The sequence below is a fragment of the Chrysemys picta genome, chromosome 11 (genome assembly GCF_011386835.1).
Source record: "Chrysemys picta bellii isolate R12L10 chromosome 11, ASM1138683v2, whole genome shotgun sequence".
Classification (NCBI taxonomy): Eukaryota; Metazoa; Chordata; order Testudines; family Emydidae; genus Chrysemys; species Chrysemys picta.
The window spans coordinates 918,281-926,200 of record NC_088801.1 but is presented as its reverse complement, the minus strand read 5'-3'; positions in this window follow the sequence as shown (position 1 = coordinate 926,200).

Sequence of the window (7,920 nt, the reverse complement as noted above, 5' to 3'; positions counted from 1 at the left end):
GCGGGCGGGCGGGCAGCGCGTGTCCGTGGATTGCGCAGCGCGTGTCCGTGTGAGGCGCAGCACGTGCCCGTGGATTGCGCAGCGCGTGTCCGTGTGAGGCGCAGCACGTGCCCGTGGATTGCGCAGCGCCCCGGCGGCCGAGCAGAGGCCCAGTCCCGCGTCAGCTTGAACGGGCTCCGCTGCTGCCGGCCCCGAGGTGTCACGCGGGAAGCGGCCCCAGCCCACGCGCGCCGGGTCTGAGCCGCCCGCGGGACCCGCACTCAGCAGCCCCCGGCTGGCTCCGCCCCGCGCCGCCTCATTGGGACCGAGCGCGGCGGGCGGCACCTCCCTGCCCAGAGCAGCGCCGGGCACCGAGCCCCCTGGTCCCCCCCACCCCCACCCCCACCCGCGAGCCGGAGCTCGGCCCGGCCCCCAATCCCCTAAGCTCTGCCTGCGGGCTCGCCGGGGCGCAGGCACGGGAGCTGGGCCAGGGCTGGGCTCGAGCGGCACCTGCTAGAACCAGGGGTCCTGGGAGCCGAGCCCCAAAGCTGGGCAAAGCCCCGGCGGTGGTGGCACAAGCCCCAGGTGAGCTTGGAAACGCTGGGCCAGGGAGCGCCGCTCCCAGCCGGCCGGCAGGACAGGACAGTGAGTCTCGTCTCCCCCCCCACACACACACACACACTTCTCCGGCAACGGGGCAGGGAACATGGCCTGGAGGCAAATGAGTGATCATAGGTGCTGGAAGAGGGGGTGCTGCCGCACCCCCTGGCTTGAAGTGGTTTCCATTATATCCAGGGGTCACCGTTTGGTTCAGTGGCTCTCAGCACCCCCCTCACCCCCCCCCACACACACACAAATTGTTCAGCACCAGTGTGAGTGATGGGTGCACCTTGGGGGGAGAATGCTGCACTGGAGCCATCTGGAAACCTAGAGACACATGCATAGACCCCCCCACACACACACACACACACACATAGTGCCCCTTAGACTGCAAGCTCGGCAAGGGAGCTTCTGTCTCTGTCTGGGCAGCACCCAGCATAATGGGGCCCACTCCTGTTCCATGCCTCTGGGCACTGCCCCACCATCAACACCTAATACTAATGCAGCCTGTGCAGACACAAGCATATGGACAAACACACAGAGGCATTGGCACTTGATACGCACTTTTCCTACACACACAGGACTCCTGCACAGAGCTGGGTGCCAACGATTTCTAGTTTGATTCACAGAGATTTTGTTTCACTATATTTACTCATTTAAATTAGGCTTTAAGAATTGACAAATGGCTTTAGTGAAATAACAACCTTCTGGGGCCAATAAAGGAACTAGAGAAGGAGAGAGGAATGGGATGGGGGAGGGGTGTGAGAGGAGGATACTGATAATGGCTATGCAGACAAGGATGCTCATCTACTACTCCTGTCTTGCTCCTTCCATCTCTTCCCTGTCCACACCTGTATCCTGCTGCTCAGCGATAAACACCCTCCCCTTCCCTCACCCACACCAACTCCTCGCCCTACATCACACACACCTTTAGAAAGAGACTACAAGCTTTTAAAGGCATGAATATCGGTGGCCATATTATGCTCCAGGGCCACGGGACACCTGGATCTTGCACACCACACCCACCAAGTGCTTTACCAAAGAGATATTTGAGAAATGCTTCTGGATCACTTGGTCAGGTGGGTAGTGGGTTCATTTGAACACATTTTAATATAGCCAAACGCAAGGTCATACGTCTAGGAACAAAGAACATAAGTCACACTTACAAGATGGAAAGCAGTGGTACAGGAAAGGACTTATCGTGGTAAATAACCAATTGAACTTCCTCTTACAGTGCAATGCTGCAGCTAAGAAAGCAAATGCAATCCTTGAATCTATAAGCAGGGGAATGTCGAGTAAGAGCAGGGAGGTGTTATCTCTGTATATAGCATTAATGAGACTGATACTGGGATACTGAGTTCTGGTGTCCACACTCTAACAAGGATGTTTAAAAATGGGAATGGGTTAAAAAAAAAAGCTATCAGAAGGATTCAAGGTCTTGAAAACTTGCCTTCTAGTGAGAGACTAAAGAAGCTAAAGTTTATCTATGAGAAGATTAAGAGGTGACTCAGTCTGTAAATACCTACATCAGGAGGCGATTTCGGATAGGAGCGGGATCTTTAATCTATTAGACAAAGAAATAAGATCCAGTGGCTAGGAACTGAAGTGAGACAAATTCAGACTAAATATAAGGCACACATTTTTTAACAGTGAGGATAGTTAACCATTTGAGCAATTTATCAGCGCATGTGGTGATTGTCCATTACCTGAAGTCATATGGCCAGTGTTCTGTGGGAGGTCAGACTAAGGTGATCATAATGGTCCCTTCTGGCCTTAAAATCTATTAAGCTAAACAGAGATAGTTTAAACATCAAGATTGTTAGGGCCAGTAATTTATGTTGGACCAGAGCTAAAGACAAGTGCTGCATCCCACTGGAAAGGAAGGATTAGCAGCCCCTCTACCATTGGATGAAGCACCTGTTTCTAACCTGACAATTTCAGAGATTCTGGATCTCAAACCAGTCACTTGTCCAGAACTGAATATTGCCAGTGTTCGGCTGCAGGTCAATGGAGTTGGGGCAAGAGGGGGTAGAAACAAATTTGTGGCAAGTTTTTAAAAACAAAATGGCAAGTGCCTGTCCTGAGGTCTGGAATGTGAGAAGCACGGGGAAATAGTTTTACTTTGTGTAATGACCCATCCACTCCCAGTCTTTATTCAAGCCTAATTTAATGGTGTCCAGAGGGTCCCAATGTCATTCCTCAGGATCAGAGTCAAAGGAAGGAACCTGGCAAAGGGAGGACACAACTCAGGTGTGAAAGGGATGTGGGTCAGTCACTGAGAAAGGCTGAAAAGAGATTGAACCGTGGGGCCCGCAGGCTGCTGCATGTACCTTTAAGTCAAGTCTGGGAATCTTCCCTGCTCCAGGCTGTGGAGCCCTCCCCACAGCCAGGAGAGGCAGAGGCAGCAGAGTGAGTAGTTTCCTGCTGTGAGGCTTTAACAAGCAGCAAATGTCAGTGAGTGAGACTGGCAGGGACAAGCAGGGGCAGGAATTCCTCCTGGAAATGAGACAACCCCATTTTCCTCTGCCACGGGGCTGGCACAAGGCAGGGAAGGAGAGTGGCTGGGAGCGAGGCCAGCCTGGGCACTCCCACTGCAGGCGGATTAGTGTCTGCACCGCAGGATCTCTCATTGTGACACTTCAGTTCTGCAGCCCACCTGCCCCTGATCCATTGCCCGCACTCAGGAGGGGGATAGCCGGCGGGGAGGGCTGCAGGTCAGGATTGAGGGGCATTGTGAGGAACTTGCACATCGCTTGCCTGCTTCGGGCTGGCTCTAGGCTGTGCTGGGAATTACTGTCTTGTAAAATTTGCCACACTAGCAGCAGCTCCTCTTTGACATTGAGGGAAGCGATCCATTCCTGTGAGCAGGGGCCAGCCCCCCTGCCTGAGAGGAGAAGCCAGGAGGTCCCTGGTCACTGACCTGATCAGCACTTCAAAGGGCGGAGTGGGCTCCTATTTCCTGCCTCTCTGAAGTGAGATTGCCCTCTAATCTGTGGGATGATGTCACTGGGGTGAGCCAGCCGTGGGGGAGGGGAGGATGCATCACACAAGGAGATGCCGCCTGGGGCACTGGGAGGCAGGGGAGGAGGAGATGTGTGTGTCTGCATTACATCTCTCTGGCTGCAACATAAATCCAGCCCGGCTTCCTGCCTTATCATGGGCACAAAATCTCTGCTTTCAGAGAGCAGAGACAGCCCAGGAACGACCTTCCCTGATGCAGGAGCCAGGGGACTTCCTGAGAAGGGTCTGCCACCAATGCAGCCTGTCTCTGCCCATCCCGGGGGAACATACAGCACATGCAAAGAGCAACTCTGCAGCCAGACGCTGGCAGGAAGTGACTGCAGCAAGACACAGGCTCACACACACGCATGGAGGGAATCATGCACACAGGGGTGCAGAGGGACACATGCCCAGACACCAGAGACACTGACACAGGAGTCACACTACCAGGCCCTGTGTTCAGTCTGTCCTGACCTCAGGCACGAAGCACTGCAGCAGGGAATGATGCACTGGGACTGCCTTTCATCTCCAGGGTTCAGTCCATCTAATGCTTGGGTATGAGGATGTTTCTAGCCACAGCTCTTCTCCTCCCACATTCCCAAGGTCAAAGGTCAGAAGAGACCCATCCTCTGGGACTGCCCACCCCACAGTCCACAGGACCTCAGCTCTGGGTCTAATAGGCCCTGACTGTACTTCGAGTAAGAGCAGGGAGGTGTTATCTCTGTATATAGCATTAATGAGACTGATACTGGGATACTAGTAGTAGTCAATTATTTTTTGCCAAGATCCAAATTTCTTGGTCAAGGTACGGTCAAGGTCCAGACTTCAGAGAAAATAATAATAAAAAGCCAACGACAATAAGTAAATAAAAAGATTTTGGGGTGCGTTCGAAAGCGTCTGGCGGTCCGGCTTTGGCCCGTGGTCCACCTACTGCCTGCCCCTGGCTTAGGGTGACCTCCTGCCTGTCCTGGGGGGTGCCTGATGCATCCAATCAAGAGCTAACGTGCTGAGCATTAATCCGATGCTGCCACCCATGCAAGGTGGTCTGTGCAGTGTACACTGGGGGCTCTTAACAAAATCAGTCTGGGCCGGTCTTTTCCAGCCAATGGCCTTTCTTTCCTTGAAATGTTGGTAGTTGCCTCCTGCCCCAGCCTGCACCCCAGACCAGCTGGACTCCTGGCCTCTGCCTGCCCCTGCCTATTCCTCACCCTTCACTGCTTCCTCTGTCCTCGCCTGTCCCACCCCCATCCCTAACGAGCCATTCCCTTTCTCTGCAATGTAAGGATGATGGATTGATATTGCACAGGCGCTGCTGTTGTTCTGGGGCCTGTAGGCTGCTCTGGGGCACTGGGGCCTTTTGAAGGAATTAGCACTGATTCCTCAGAGACAGGATCGTGTTCACATCAGATGTGTCCTCGCTCCAGAGGAATGAGATTAGGGTGGCTGAAGAGGCTTTCACAGGCTGACGTCAGGCACGGCCGCACCTGCTCCCATTGATGGAGAGGAAGGACGGAAACTGGCTGATGGAGTTCTTAATTTCCCAGCAAGCAGGGTCCTGGGCAGCTCCCAGGAAACCATCCCCAAGCTGGTAGAGAGGGGAAAGATTATTCACAAGGAGCCGCCCCTCAACCAATGGGGCCAACTTCAATGGGGATTCACTCAGGCTATGCCACCCCCCCCACAGGGATTCTCTCCGGCACTGCCCCCCCACAACAGGGATTCACTCAGGCTCTGACACCCCCAACCCCCACAATAGGTATTCACTCAGGCAGCCGCACAGCACCCCCTTTCCCCACAGGGATTCACTCAGACACCGCCCCCCCCAACAGGGATTCACTCAGACACCGCCCCCCCACAACAGGGATTAACTCATGCACCCGCACTGCACTCACCCCCATACAGGGATTCACACAGCACGGCACCGACCCCCACCCCCCAAACAGGGACTCACTCAGGTACCAGCACCGCCCCCCCCCCCATCTGCAACAGAGATTCACTCAGGCACCCTGGTCCCACCTCCTCACTGAGTGTCACTAGAGTGGTGCAATCCCACCCTGCGCCAGGGCAGCAGGACTGTAACAAGGATGATATCTGCACCCCTTGAGCTACACTGATTGGATTATGCTGGTGCAAATTTATCTAGACAAGGCGAAATGTGCCAACTAGCTGTAGCCACCAATCTGCAGCTCAGAACGATAAGCTGCCCTCTCCATTTACACTCCCTGTACCAGACTGACATTGGGAGCAGCCAGGCCCTTGGGGAACGTTGCATGGAACGTACACCAACGTGTTGCTGCGCAGATGCTCTGGGGAAACATCTCTTATGGCTCCGCAGCACCTGCCCGGAACACTCCCTCATTTCCCCGTTCCTGCCAGTTACATCTCCCTGGTCCACTCTAAACAATCGCTCTCCTTCCCTGGGGGTGACACACTGGGTCAGCTCAACGGTCCACCTAGCTCAGTATCCTGTCTTCTGACAGTGGCCAATGCCAGGTGCTTCCTAGGGAATGAACAGAACAGGTAACATCAAGTGATCCATCCCCTGTCGTCCACTCCCAGCTCCTGGCTGTGACGTTCCCCTGTGTTATCCGAACTGGTTATCTGCTCGGTCACTCCAATCCTCGACTCTGGGAGCCAGCCTTACCCTGTTCTGCCGTGAGAACCCCACTCCTGGGCTGTTCACGCACAGCCTCTGCCATGTCAGCGGCTCCCAGCTACGTGAGTGAGCACTTTTGGCCAGCCGCTGCTTGGATTGTGCAACCGAATGACACTAGCCATTATCTCCGGTCCCAGACACAACTCTGGGAACCTCCGTCTTACAGTATCCAGTTATGCCCACTGGACGCTGCAAGCTTATATGAGTTCATCAATTTAACAAAGAAATTGATATGTACCAGGCTTGTTCTTCCAAGGAGAATCTCTGACACGCTTCAAACCAAACGCACTGCTTCAGGTAGAATAAACAAACAGATTTATTAACTACAAAAGATCGATTTTAAGTGATTATAAGTCAAAGCACAAGAAGTCAGATTTGTTCAAATGAAATAAAAGCAAAACACATTCTAAGCTGATCTTAACACTTTCAATGCCCTTACAAACTTAGATGCTTCTCACCATAGGCTGGCTGGTTGCCCTTCAGCCAGGCTCTCACCTTTGATCAGCGCTTCAGTCGCTTGGTGGTGGTGCCTGTAGATGGAGGTGGAAGAGAGGAAGAGCATGGCAAATGTCTCTCCCTTTTATCATGTTCTTTCTTCCCTCTTGGCTTTGCCCCCCCTTTCAGGGTCAGGTGAGCATTACCTCATTGCAGTCCCAAACTGACCAAAGGAAGGGGTGTGAGTCACTCAAGAGTCCAACAGATCCTTTGTTGCTGCCTAGGCCAGTGTCATTTGTTCCTGTGAGGCTGGGCTGGGTTTGTCCCATACATGCCCTGATGAGGTGTGAACTGCCCCTCTGCTCCTGGAGAGTTTTGCCTGGGCTTGTTTTAAGCCATGAGGACACATTTTCAGCCTCATAACTATATACATGAAATTACAACCTATAACAACACTGCTCAGTGCATCATGAGCCTTCCGCAGACACCCGACATGACAAACTTTGCATCGGATACCACACAATCATATTATAAGGATTAACATGGGAGTGCTGGGTGTTCCCCCAAGGTACAGAGTGTCACACTGGCAGTCAGTCTTAGGGACACCCAGAGCATGAGGTTGCATCCCTGCCCATCTTGGCTAATAGCCATTGACAGACCTATCCCCCAGGAACTTATCTAGCTGTCTATGTGTTGTGTGAAGAAATACTTCCTTTTGTTTCAGAGTAGCAGCCGTGTTAGTCTGTATCCGCAAAAAGAAGAACAGGAGTACTTGTGGCACCTTAGAGACTAACAAATTTATTAGAGCATAAGCTTTCGTGGACTACAGCCCACTTCTTCGGATGCATATAGAATGGAACATATATTGAGGAGATATATATACACACATACAGAGAGCATAAACAGGTGGGAGTTGTCTTACCAACTCTGAGAGGCCAATTAATTAAGAGAAAAAAAACTTTTGAAGTGATAATCAAGATAGCCCAGTACAGACAGTTTGATAAGAAGTGTGAGAATACTTACAAGGGGAGATAGATTCAATGTTTGTAATGGCTCAGCCATTCCCAGTCCTTATTCAAACCGGAGTTGATTGTGTCTAGTTTGCATATCAATTCCAGCTCAGCAGTCTCTCCTTGGAGTCTGTTTTTGAAGTTTTTCTGTTGTAATATAGCCACCCGCAGGTCTGTCACTGAATGACCAGACAGGTTAAAGTGTTCTCCCACTGGTTTTTGAGTATTATGATTCCTGAT